The sequence below is a fragment of the Mobula birostris genome, chromosome 13, assembly GCF_030028105.1.
Source record: "Mobula birostris isolate sMobBir1 chromosome 13, sMobBir1.hap1, whole genome shotgun sequence".
NCBI classification, from domain to species: Eukaryota; Metazoa; Chordata; class Chondrichthyes; order Myliobatiformes; family Myliobatidae; genus Mobula; species Mobula birostris.
The window spans coordinates 107212698-107226786 of record NC_092382.1 but is presented as its reverse complement, the minus strand read 5'-3'; positions in this window follow the sequence as shown (position 1 = coordinate 107226786).

Below are 14089 nucleotides of genomic sequence, written 5' to 3'. Positions count from 1 at the left end.
TTGTTCAAAAAAGTTAGTAGGGATAGTCCGGGTAATTATATACCAGTGAGCCTTACGTCTGTGGTGGGAAAGCTGTTGGAAAAGATTCTTAGAGATAGGATCTATAGGCGTTTAGAGAATCATGGTCTGATCAGGGACAGTCAGCATGGCTTTGTGAAGGGCAGATCGTGTCTAACAAGCCTGATCGATTTCTTTGAGGAGGTGACCAGGCATATAGATTAGGGTAGTGCAGCTGATGTGATCTATATAAATTTTAGTAAGGCATTTGACAAGGTTCCACACGGTAGGCTTATTCAGAAAGTCAGAAGGCATGGGATCCAGGGAAGTTTGGCCATGTGGATTCAGAATTGGCTTCCCTGCAGAAGGCAGAAGGTGGTGGTGGAGGGAGTACATTCAGATTGGAGGATTGTGACTAGTGGTGTCCCACAAGGATCTGTTCTGGGACCTCAACTTTTCGTGATTTTTATTAACGACCTGGATGTGGGGGTAGAAGGGTGGGTTGGCAAGTTTGCAGACGACACAAAGGTTGGTGGTGTTGTAGATAGTGTAGAGGATTGTCAAAGATTGCAGAGAGACATTGATAGGATTCAGAAGTGGGCTGAGAACTGGCAGATGGAGTTCAAATCAGAGAAGTGTGAGGTCGTGCACTTTGGAAGGACAAACTCCAAGGCGGTGTACAAAATAAATGGCAGGGTACTTGGCGGTGTGGAGGAGCAGAGGGATCTCGGGGTACATGTTCACAGATCCCTGAAAGTTGCCTCACAGGTGGATAGGGTAGTTAAGAAGGCGTATGTGATGTTAGCTTTCATAAGTCGAGGGATAGAGTTTAAGAGTCGCGATGTAATGATGCAGCTCTATAAGACTCTGGTTAGGCCACACTTGGAGTATTGTGTCCAGTTCTGGTCACCTCACTATAGGAAGGATGTGGAAGCATTGGAAAGGGTACAGAGGAGATTTACCAGGATGCTGCCTGGTTTAGAAAGTATGCATTATGATCAGAGATTAAGGGAGCTAGGGCTTTACTCTTTGGAGAGAAGGAGGATGAGAGGAGACATGATAGAGGTGTACAAGATAATAAGAGGAATAGATAGAGTGGATAGCCAGCGCCTCTTCTCCAGGGCACCACTGCTCAATACAAGAGGACATGGCTTTAAGGTGAGGGGTGGGAAGTTCAAGGGGGATATTAGAGGAAGGTTTTTTTTTTACTCAGAGTGTGGTTGGTGCGTGGAATGCACTGCCTGAGTCAGTGGTGGAGGCAGACACACTCGTGAAGTTTAAGAGACTATTGGACAGGTATATGGAGGAATCTAAGGTGGGATCTTATATGGGAGGCAGGGTTTGAGAGTCGGCACAGCATTGTGGGCCGAAGGGACTGTACTGTGCTGTACTATTCCATGTTCTGTATTCTGTGTCTCTGTTTGACTCCCGCGTCCCTACCGGTTTCGCCGTCTTTATCTCTCTCCATTCCTCTTTCTCCATCTCACCCCCTCTCTCCATTCTGCCCCCTCACTGTAACATTTCTATCTACTCCCGTTCTTTCTCGACCCCACTCTACATTCTGTCGCCCAACACCGTAACTTTTATATGTCACTCTCACTATCTCTAACCCTCCCTACCTCTTCCTACAGATGCTGCCTGGCCTGCTGCGTTCACCAGCAACTTTGATGTGTGTTGCTCGCTACCTTTATCAGGCTGCAGTAAACCAAGGCAACTGGAACATCACCCGGTCATTGGTTCAGGAATGCGGATGAAACCTCGATCAAGGTCAAAATCCGTGACGTGCAAGCCTTCACAGAACACATCGACTCGGTGGATAAAAAACGTTAGATTTACACCAGACGACGTCGAGAGCAATGCACTGCTCTTTTTGGACTGTGTAGTAGTTATCAAAGGAAATGAACATCTGGATATTGACGTTTACCGGAAACCAACAGAGACAGATCCTAATCTACACTTTGACTCTTACCACCCATTGGAACATAATTGTGGGTTATCAGAACACGACATGACGCACGGAGAATAAGCCCACCAACATTACAGCTAAAGGCAGGGAGCATTAATATTTCAGAGAAGCCTTGAAAGCGTGCGGCTACACTGACTGCGCCTCCGTCAAGACAGCAACAACAACAAAAAAATCAACAGCATGTACGTCAGCCCAGAGACAGCGGTAGGGGTCAAAGCGGACGGGAAAAAAAAATGTCCGGGAAAGGGTACCGCAGCCAAAAAACCAGAACTAACAGGATCCGTGAGAGCTCCTTCCACCAGGCCATCAGACTGATCAATTCATGCTGATACAATTGATTTTCTATGTTATATTGGCAGTCCTATTGTACATAATATTTATAACAAATTATTATAAATTGCACATTCCACATTTAGACGGAGACGTAACGTAAAGATGTTACTCCTTATGTACATGAAGCATGTAGATAAAAACGTCAGTTCCATTCAATTGACGGAGACGGAGAGGGCTGTAGATGAGGATAAGGTGAAGAAGATTGGGAGGACTTTAGAGGAGGCTGGGGTTTCCGAGGACATCCTCAATCTCTCACTGCTGCAGTCGGAATTTCAAAATGCCGACAAGGACAGCAGTGCCCGAGAAGACAAAGGCGAGCTGCCTCAACTACAATCGCCCAGTGACACGTACACCTATTAGGATTAAGTGCTTTGAGAGGCTGTTAATACCGGGGGTCAACCTCTTCTCCAGCAAGGACGTGGACAAACTACACATTGACGGTGACCACAATAGGTCTACATCCGGTACAAGCCTATTTGTTCTCCACTAGTCACATGACCAACTGGACAACACAACACGAGGCGGCTGCATTTCTCATCAGGAGACCTCAGTCACTGCAGATCGGCAGTGAAATTACCGAACTAAAAATGGTGTTGAGGAAGCAAAGAAGCTACAGAAGGGTTCAGAGAGATTGAGAGATTGGGCAAAGAAGCGGCGTATGGATTACTGTGACGGGATGTGTAAGGTCATGCACTTTGGTGGAAGAACCAAGCGTGGTTCGGGAGGGTTTAAGCTAATTTGTAAGGGGGATGGGACCCACAGCAATAGAGCAGTGAAAGAAGTGCATGGAGTAAAGCCAGATCGAACATTCAGAGAGGCTTTGAGGAACGAGAAGCAGAATAAACGGTGTAAAGATAGTCAGGTAGAAAGCTTGAAGTGTGTGCACCTCAATGCAAGAAACATCAGGAACAAAGATGATTAACTGAGAGCTTGGATACACACATGGAATTATGATGTAGTGCCCATTACAGAGACTAGGCTGGCACCAGGGCAGCAATGGATTATCAATATCCCTGGATTTCAGTGCTTTAAAAGCGATAGAGAGGGCGGACAAAGGGGAGGACGGGTGATATTACTGGTCAAGGATACTATTACAGCTGCAGAAAGGATTGGTAAAGTAGTAGGTTCCTCTTTTGAGTCAGTATGGGTGGAAGTCAGGAACAGGAAGGGAGCAGTTACTCTATTGGGGGTATTCTATAGGCTCCCTGGTAGCAGTAGAGATACAGAGGAACAGATTGGGAGGCAGGTTTTGGAAAGGTGCAAATAAAACAAGGTTGTCATCATGAGAGACTTTAACTTCCCAAATATTGATTTGCACCTGATTATTTCCAAGGGTTTAGATGGGGAAGAGTATGCTAAGTTTGTCCAGTACGGATTCCTGTCACAGCATGTGGACCGGCCGAAAGGGAGAATGCCATACTAGATCAAGTACTAACTAACGAACCGGCTCAGATCACAGATCTCTCTGTGGGTGAGCATCTGGGGGACAGTGACCACCGCTCCCTGGCCATTACCAGTATCATGGAAAATGATAGAATCAGAGAGGACAGGAAATGTTTCAATCGGAGAAGGGCAAATTATGAGGCTATAAGGCTAGAAGTTGCGGGTGTGAATTGGGATGAAGTTTTTGCAGGGAAATGTACTATGGACAGTTGGTCGATGTTTAGAGATCTCTTGCAGCATATTATGGATAAATCTGTCCCGGTGAGGAAGATAAAGAATGGTAGGGTGAACGAACAGTGGGTGACAAGTGAGGCGAAAAATTTAGTCAGGTGGAAGAAGGCAGCATGCATGAGGTTTAGGAAGCAAGGATCAAATGTGTCTATTGAGGAATATAGGGAAGCAAGAAAGGAGCTTAAGAAGGGGCTGAAAAGAGCAAGATGGGGGCATGAGAAGGCCTTGGCGGGTAGAGTAAAGGAAAACTCCAATATTCTTCAATTATGTGAAGAAAAAAAGGATGACAGGAGAGAAGGTAGCACCGATTAGAGATAAAGGTGGGAAGATGTCCCTGGTGACTGTGGAAGTGAGCGATGTCCTCAATAAATATTTCTCTTCGGTATACACCAATGGGTGGGAACTTGATGATGATGAGGACAATATGAATGAGGTTGATGTTATGGATCATGTTGATTTTAATGGAGAGGAGGTGTTGGAATTATCAAAACATATTAGAACGGAAAAGTCCCCGGGGCCTGAAGGAATATCCCCCGGGTCCCTCCACGAGGGGAGGGAAGAATTGTTGAGCCTCTGGCTAGAATCTTTATGTTCTCGTTGACTACGGGAAGGGTATCGGAGGATCGGAGGGAGGCGAATGCTGTTCCCTTGTTCAAAAAAATTGGTAGCGATGATCCGGGTAATTTTAGACCAGTGAGTCTTACGTCTGTGGTGGGTAAGCTGTTGGAAAAGATTCTTAGAGATAGGATCTCTGGGCATTTAGAGAATCATGGTCTGATCAGGGAGAGGCAGCATGGATTTGTGAAGGGCAGATCGTGTCCAACAAGCCTGATAAGAGTTCTTTGAGGAGGTTACCAGGCATATAGATGAGGATAGTGGAGTGGATGTGATCTATATGGATTTTAGTAAGGCATTTGACAGGGTTCCACACAGTAGGCTTATTCAGAAAGTTAGAAGGCATGGGATCCAGGGAGGTTTGGCCAGGTGCATTCAGAATTGGCTTGCCTGCAGAAGGCAGAGGGTGGTGGTGGAGGGAGTACATTCAGATTGGATGATTGTGACTAGTGGTGTCCCACAAGGATCTGCTCTGGGACCTCTACCTTTCGTGATTTTTATTAACGACCTGGATGTGGGGGTAGTAGGGTGGGTTGGCAAGTTTGCTGACGACACAAAGGAAGGTGGTATTGTAGATAGTGCAGAGGCTTGGTAATGATTGCAGAGAGACATTGATAGGACGCAGAAGAGGGCTGAGATCTGGCAGAAGGAGTTCAACCTGGAGAAGTGTGAGGTGGTACACTTTGGAAGGACAAACTCCAAGGAAGAGTACAAAGTAAATGGCAGGATACTAGATAGTATGGAGGAGCAGAGGGATCTGGGGGTACATGTCCACAGATCCCTGAAAGTTGCCTCACAGGTGGATAGGGTAGTTAAGAAAGCTTATAGGGAGTTAGCTTTCAGGAGTCGAGGGATAGAGTTTAAGTGTCGCGATGTAATGATGCAGCTCTATAAAACTCTGGTTAGGCCACACTTGGAGTATTGTGTCCAGTTCTGGTCGCCGCACTGCAGGAAGGATGTGGAAGGATTGGAAAGGGTACAGAGGAGATTTACCCGGATGCTGCCTGGTTTAGAGAGTATGCATTATGATCAGAGGTTAAGGGGGCTAAGGCTTTACTCTTTGGCGAGAAGGAGGATGAGAGGAGACATGATAGTGGTGTACAAGATAATAAGAGGAATAGATAGAGCCAGCGCATCTTCCCCAGCGCACCACGGCTCAGTGCAAGAGGACATGGCTTTAAGGTAAGGGGTGGGAAGTTCACGGGGGATATTAGAGAATTTTTTTTTTTTTTTTACTCAGAGAATGGTTGGTGCGTGGAATGGATTGCCCGTGTCAGTGGTGCAGGCAGATACACTAGTGAAGTTTAAGAGAATACTAGGAAGGTACAACAGGATCGGCACAACATTGTGGGCCGAATGGCCTGTACTGTGCTGTACTATTCTATGAAATAAGGGCACAGAAGGTTTTCTAAATGGAGAGAAAATTCAACATCTGAGGTGCAAAGAGAATTACTAGTCTTTGTGCTGGATTCCCCAAAGTTGAATTTTCAGGTGGAGTCGGTGGCGAGGAAGCCAAATGCAACGTAGCATTCATGTCAATAAGATTAGAATATAAATGTAAAGTTTTAATGTTGAGCCTTCATAAAGCACTGGTGAGTCCTCACGGAGGACTGTGAGCCGGTCAGGGTCCCTTCTCTCAACCTGGCCAGAAGTGCTTGCATTGTAAAGAGTTGAAGGGAAGTACACGGAAATCATACGGGGATTGAAATGCTTATCAAATCAGGAGCGTTTGATGCTTGCAACTCAGAATAATGAGTAGGCGGGAGGGGGAGGTGGGAGGGTGGTGCTTAGTGTTGTTGTTACCCAGGGAATGTTTAAAGGCCACGATAAAGTAGATACGGAGAGAAGTTTCCCTATGGTGGGAGAGACTAAGGCCAGTGAGCCCACATAGAATAGAGGGCCGTCATTTTAGAACGGAGATTAAGAGGAATGTATTTTGCCATGGTGGGGTGAATCTATAAAATGTGATGTCTTAGCAGTCTGTGGATTTGAAAGCAGAATATTTAAGGTAGAGTCTGAGAGATTCTGGATTAGTCAGGTCAGGAAGGGATACAGGAAGACGGCAGGAGATTGGGGCTGAGAGGAAAATGTATTGGCCATGATAAAATGGCGGACGATGGACCAAATAGCTTAATTCTGCCTCTCTAGCCTATGATCGTGTTTCAGATTCCTGTGTTGCTGTGTGTCAGTATCTCAGAGGATATACACTGGGCATGCAAACACGAAGAAATTATCTTCCTCGGAAGGCATCCCAGATTCGGAACCGGAGTATGGTTAGCTGTCACTTTACCTTGAAGGCTCTGACTACCAATTAATACCAGTCAGTAGTTAAAGGGCTCGTGCTGCAGGGGATGCATTTCTAGTTATAAAGATTGTGATTTCATCTTCGGATTTCGTTACTGACGTCTTCGTAATTTCGAATCTGAGTTTGAGTGTATTCCAGAGCATACTGTACACATGGCCTTCACCACCACCCGTAGCTCTCTCATGGCAAAACGTCAGGAGTCTGAGAAGATTTGCCCTTTCATTGAAAACGAGGAATTTTCTACAGATGAAGGTTGGGAGCCTGCTGACTTGTAGCATCGCCACCTGGTGGAGGCTGAAACGGACAGGGTGACAGGAGCCTGCAGACGAATGTAGGATCAACCAGCATCAGAGGCTTCACCTTCCCCAGCATCGAGGACATCTTTAAGATGCGATGCCTCGAGAAGGCAGCTCCACCAGTGAGGCCCCTCACCCCGGGACACGTTCCCTGCTCAAAACTACCATCAGGGAAGAGGTACGGAAGCCTGAACACTCAAGATTCAGAAACTCTTTCTTCCCTTCCACCACCACATTTTTGAACGCATGTGCACAGCCTCCAGAGTTTTGAGATTTTATTGCATTTTTTGTAATTGTCATTAATTTTACATATTTGCGCTGCAAAAGAACAAATTCGAGGCCGTTCAAATTTCAGATGATAAATGACATATCGATTCCAGGGGAATGCATCCGATACGAGTGGACAAGACAATTGGCACTCTGGTCTTCACCAGTCATGGCACTGAGTACAGGAGTCGGGAGATATCGTTGCAGTGCGACAAGCCGTCGGTGAGACCGCCCTGCTTTAGGAAAAATGCCATCGAGCTGCATAGAGTGTACAGGGAGTTCTACGGTGATATTGCCAGGACTCGGAGCACTGAGTTATGGAGAGAAGGAAGGGAAGGCTGGGACTTTATTTCCTGGAGCGTAGTTGTAAATTTGCAGACTTCCATAAACACAAGAGGGGCACAGACAGAGGAAATAGGCGTAGTCTTTTACCCAGGGTTGGGTTATCGAGCACCGGACGGCACAGGATTGAGGTGAGAGTGGACAGAAAGGAGAAAAAGAGAGAGAGACTCAGGGTGACGGAGGGTTTAGATAGAATGGGGAGAGAAGGGAGGGAGAGGGGTAGAGAGGAGTGAGGAAAAGAGAGAGAGAGGTGAAAGAGTTGGGTAGACGGAGCAGAGAAAGAGCGGACGGAGAAACATCCAGGGATAAGGGGAACTGAACTGTTTAGAGAGACCGGTAGAGGGAGCGGAGAAGAGTGGTACGGAGGAAATGGCGAGAAAAAAGGGGATAGACGGGGAAAGAAGTATGTCTGTGTGTGCTGAGGAGAAAGGGGTTGCGACAAGAGGAGGAGGTAGAGTGGACGGGAGAGGCAGAGAGAGTGTGGTGGGAATTCAAAGGATTTAGAAGTGAGAGGGAAGAAGAGAGGAGCAGAAATTGGATGTAGTCGCTTGATTCATGTCGCCTCCACTGGCTGTTGGCAGAGATCGTGGATATGTTCAGTAATATCCCGGATCAAAGCTGCTGACTTCTCGCACATGAAACGGCGATCACTATCGCAAGTGAAACCTTCTCTGTTCCGGTCGCAGCCTCCGCATTCTGACGTCCCCGAGGACACCTTAAACAGGAGACCCCAGGCCACATTCCTATCCAAGAAGGTTAGACAATTTCAACAGAGAAAAAACAGCTCCGGCAGACAACCCTAGCTGAGACCGTCCACAAGCTAATCCCATGAAGTCGCTCTCTCCTGACAGCCTTTGTCAGTCCCCAAACTCATCCCACTCATCCACTCTCTTCCCACCGCCCCGTGCCAGTACCCAGAGAGATACCACGGTCCCAATGTCTCCCTACAATCCTGTATTAGTCTCCAAATTAATCGCACTGACATAATTCTCCCCATAGCCCCGTGTCTCCACAAGTAATACCAAAGACCCGCTCTCTCACCACAGTCCTCTGTCAGACCCTAGAGGAATCGAACAGGACCACCCTCTCCCCTCAGAACTGTTTCACTCCCCGAACAAATCCCACTGTCACACCGTCTCCGCACAGACTTATGGGCGTCCAGAGATGAATCCCTCTCGTCAACACACTTGCCTCATCCCTGGGTCGGTCCCAGATTAATCCGATGCCCCTCCCTGTAGCCAGAGCTTTGTGTCAGTGTCCTAACATATCCCAGTGCACCGCGCTCACACCATAGCCTCATGTCCGCGTCCAGACTTATACCACTGGCGCCCTCTCTCGCACATCCGTTCGTCAGTTCGCAAACTAATCCCACCGCCCTGTACCGGTCTCCAAACTAATCCACTTGTCCTACTCTCGCCCCGCAGATCTATGTCATTCACCAAACTAATTCTACTGTTTTTCACTCTATACACAGCCCGGCGACTATCTCCAAAATAATCCCACACTGCACCGCGCTCTCCTCCCCGACATCCGTCAGGACCAAGAAGATCCTTGTGTACTGATCTCTCCGCACTGCCCCCTGGCAGTTTCCGAAATATTCCCACTGCCTTGTCCTTCCCCGACAAACACCGGCAGGCCTCAGATGTTCCGCTGGTACCACATTCTCCGAACAACCTCGTACAGTCTCATCGCAAACGAACCCCATTTTCACCCGTCAGGACTATGTCAATGCGCAACTCTCACCACACAGATCAGTCCAAATCTCACCCGTCTTTGCATTTTCCAATCCAGTACGCGTGGTTTCCGTACGCAAGGTTGTGGGATACAAAGCTCTGGAAAATTAAAATTGTTTGATTAACCCAAAGAATACAAAACAATTTACGGGGTTTCTCTCAGTTTATTACAACAGGTATTTGTGATGGGTCGGTGTGGAGGGAACTACACTCTATCTGCGGTCCCGGGATGGGCAAGGTTCCACACGGAAGGCTTATTCAGAAAGTCAGAATGGATGGGATCCAGCGAAGTTTGGCCAGGTGGATTCAGAATTGGCTTTCCTGCAGAAAGCAGAAGGTCGTGATGGAGGGAGTGCATTCGGGTTTGAGGGTTGTGACCAGTGGTCTCCCACCAGGATTGGTTTTGGGACACCTACTTCTCGTGATTTTTATTAACGACCTAGATGTGGGGGTAGAAGGGTGGGTTAGCAAGTTTGCAGACGACACAAGGTTGGTGGAGTTGTAGATAGTGTAGAGGATTGCCGAAGATTGCAGAGAGACATTGATAGGATGCAGAAGTGGGCTAAGAAGTGGCAGATGGAGTTCAACCCGGAGAAGTGTGAGGTGGTACACTTTGGAAGGACAAACTCCAAGGCAGAGTACAAAGGAAATAGCAGGATACTTGGTAAAATAGCAGGATACTTGGTAGTGTAAGCGTAAAGATCTCTGGGCACATATACACAGATCCCTGAAAGTTGCTTCACAGGTAGATCAGTAGTTAAGAAAGCTAACGGACTGTTAGCTTTCATAATTCGAGAGATAGAGTTTAAGACTGGCGGGTACCGGATGCAGATCTGTAAAACTCTGGTCAGGCCGAACTTGGAGTACTGTGTCCAGTTCTGATCGCCTCACTATAGAAAGGATGTGGAGGAATTGGAAAGGATGAAGAGGAGATTTACCAGGATGCTGCCTGGTTTCGAGTGCATGGATTATGATTAGTGTTTATGGGAGCTAGGACTTTACTCTTTGGAGAGAATGAGGATGAGAGGAGTACAAGATAATAAGAGGAATAGATAGTGTGGATAGCCAGCACCTCTTCCCTATGGCCCTACTGCTCAATACAAGAGGACATGGCTTTAGGATAAGGGCTGTGAAGTTCAAGGGGGATATTAGAGGAAGGTATCCTACTCAGAGAGTGTTTTTACGTGGAAAACACTGCCTGAATCTGTGGAGGGGGCAGATACACTACTGAAATTTAAGAGACTACTGGACAGGTATATGGAGGAATTTAAAGTGGGGGGTTTATATGTGAGGCAGGGTTTAAATATCGACACGACGTTGTGGGCCGAAAGGTCTGTACGGTACTGTACTATTCTATGTTATATATGTTCTATTGTGTTCTGGGAAGATGCAGAATCACTCTGTGTCTGACCCTGCGAGTGTGTGACGGGACGGTGTGGAGGGAGATTCATTCTGTGTCTGACCTCGGAAGTGAGTGATGGGACGGAGTGGAGGGAGCTTCACTCTGTATCTGATCCCGGCAAGATGAGATGGGACGATCCAGTGGTATATTCACTCTGTGTCTGAACCCGGGAGTGTGTGCTGGGACTGTATTTTGGGTGTTCACTCTGTGTCTGACCCCGGCAATGTGTGATGGGACGGTGTGGAGGGAGATTTACTCTGTGTCTGACACCGGGAGTGTGTGATGGGAGAGTGTGGAGGGGATTCACTCTGTGTCTGACCCCGGGAGTGTGTGATGGGACGGTGTGGATGGAGATCCTCTCTGTGTCTGATCCCGGGAGTTTGTGATGCGATTGTTCGGGGGGAGATTCACTCTGTGCCTGACCCCGGGAGTTTGTGATGCGATTGTTCGGGGGGGAGATTCAATCTGTGCTTGACCCCGGGTGTGATGGTACGCTGTGGATGGAGCGTCACCTCTTGTCTGACTCAGGGAGGTTTTGCTGGGAGTGTATTGTGGGTGTCACTCTGTGTCGGGCCCCGGGGGTGTTTGATGATTCCTTTGTTACTGTGGGATCTTCTCGTGGTGTGACACATACCGCTTCATCCTTTGAATAGATTTCGAGAAGCCTTGAGTCGAGTTTTAAACATTCTTGCACCGCTCTGAAGGAAGATGTTTCAAATGTGGATACGTAATAACACCGGTCTTTGTTTATGATCCAGTCCTTGGAACACGTTTGCTCTGGAAATTCTGAAAAAGTAGCAGTGAGAAACTGAGTGGATCTCTCTTCACACTTTCCCATCACACACACTCGGGGTGACAAAGAGAGTAAATATTCCGCCACACCGTCCCATCAGACTCTCCAGGGGTCACGGCACAGAGTGAATCTCGTACCACACTGTCCCTTCGCACACACCCGGGGAGAGACGCAGAATGAAGTTCCCCCCACAGCATCCTATCACAGATTCACAGGATGAGGCACAGAGTGATGTTCCCTCGACATCATCCATCACAGACTCTCCAGGCAGGCATAGATTGAGCTACCTCCACCCCCTCCCCTGATACACTCACAGAGTCAGACACAAAGAGATTCTCACTCCGCACCGTCGCATCACAGACTCTGGTTGTCAGACACAGAGTGTGCTACCTCCACACCGTCCCATCACAGAGCGCTGGATCAAGCATGGAGTGATTCTCACTCCACAGTGCATCATCGCACAGCCCGTGGGTCAGACCCAGACTGCAGTTCTCTCCACAGTCTCCCATCGCACACTCCCGGGGTCAGGCACAGAGTGATGATCCCTCCGAAACGTCATATCAGACACAGTTACCGGGTCAGAGGCACAATGTCCTATCCAGTAACTCGCGGAATCAGACAGTGACTGATGTTCTCGTCCCACCTCACGCTCCCGGGGTCAGAAACATAGTGAAGTTCCCAACACCACCTCCCTTCCCAGGGCACACTCCCGGGGTTAGACGTGGAGGGATGCTTCACCTCTGATACTCGTCAGAAATTGGCAAATTTCACCCTTCGTCCACTTTAAAGTTCTAAGCGTCTTGTCGTGGATGGAGAAGTTGTTGCTGATAACAGAAAGATTGTGGACACAGTCGTAGTTGGAGAGTTTCAACTGATGGACCTGTTGTCGACATTGGGACTGTGTTCTGTTCATCTCCTGATACTGTTCCCAAAGTAGCTGGTATTTTATGTCGGAGGTGATCTGAGACTGACGAATCTGTGATACTGAGAGAGATGGTCAAGGATATTTAGCGTTTACATTGACTTGTGAGACAGCGGTGCGGTGCTGGGCGGGTCGCGGTAATAGGTGTGTCAGTGTCACGGTGTGGTACTCTGCGGTTCATGCTGAGGAGCGTGTAGGTGTCACGGTGACGAGTGTTACAATGAGAATGTGATGGTTTCTTGTCCCAGTGGGAGGCGTACCGTGACACGGTACAGATCGTGTATGTGCCACGCTGAGGGGCTTGTCAATGTCAGGAATGAGGGGCGTGCCGGTTGACAGTCAGGAGCGTCGATGCCACCGTGAGGTGTGAGTCTGCGTCAGTATCGCAGTGATTGTTGTGTCCGCGTCACAGTGAGGGACATGTCGGTGTTGCGCTGACGGACAGTAGCAGCAGAGCAGCAGTCACTGGAGTTTCTGCGCCAAATGAAGGAAGTGCAAGGCAGATGTATTCCAAATGAGAAGACATTATCCAATGGAAGAAGAACACTACCGTGGCTGACAAGTGAAGGTAGAGCCAAAGTAAAAACAAAAGCAAACACAAGGAATTCTGCAGATGCCAGGAACTCAAGCAACACACATCAGAGTTGCTGGGGAACACAGCAGACCCAGGCAGCATCTCTAGGAGGAGGTACGGTCGACGTTTCAGGCCGAGACATTTCGTCAGGACTAACTGAAGGAAGAGTTGGTAAGATATTTGAACGTGGGAGGGGGAGGAGGAGATCCAAAATGATAGGGGAAGACAGGAGGGGGAGGGATGGAGCCAAGAGCTGGACAGGTGATTGGCAAAAGGGATATTAGAGGATCATGGGACAGGAGGCCCAGGGATAAGGAAAAGCTGGGGGGGGGGGCAAACCCAGAGGATGGGAAATAGGTATAGTCAGAGGACACAGGGAGAAAAAGGAGAGTGAGAGAATGAATATGTGTATATACATAACAGATGGGGTACGAGGGGGAGGTGGGGCATTAGCGGAAGTTAGAGAAGTCGATGTTCATGCCATCAGGTTGGAGGATACCCAGACGGAATATAAGGTGTTGTTCCTCCAACCTGAGTGTGGCTTCATCTTTACAGTAGAGGAGGCCGTGGATAGACATGTCAGAATGGGAATGGGATGTGAAATTAAAACGTGTGGCCACTGGGAGATCCTGTTTTCTTTGCTTCCACAGTGTTCCGATTATCGAGGTATCGGTCAGGGGGCTGTTGGTGTAATGATTTGGGGAGTGTCGATTTCAGGATGCTGTGCGTGCTGTTGTCACGGTACTTGATCTCGGTGTCACGGTGAGGTAAAATTCGGTGGCACGGTGAGGCGAGTGTCCGTGACACCGTGTGGGCGTGATGGTGTTAGGGTGTGAGTTGTGTCCCTGTCAACGTCAGGGTAGTGTCTGT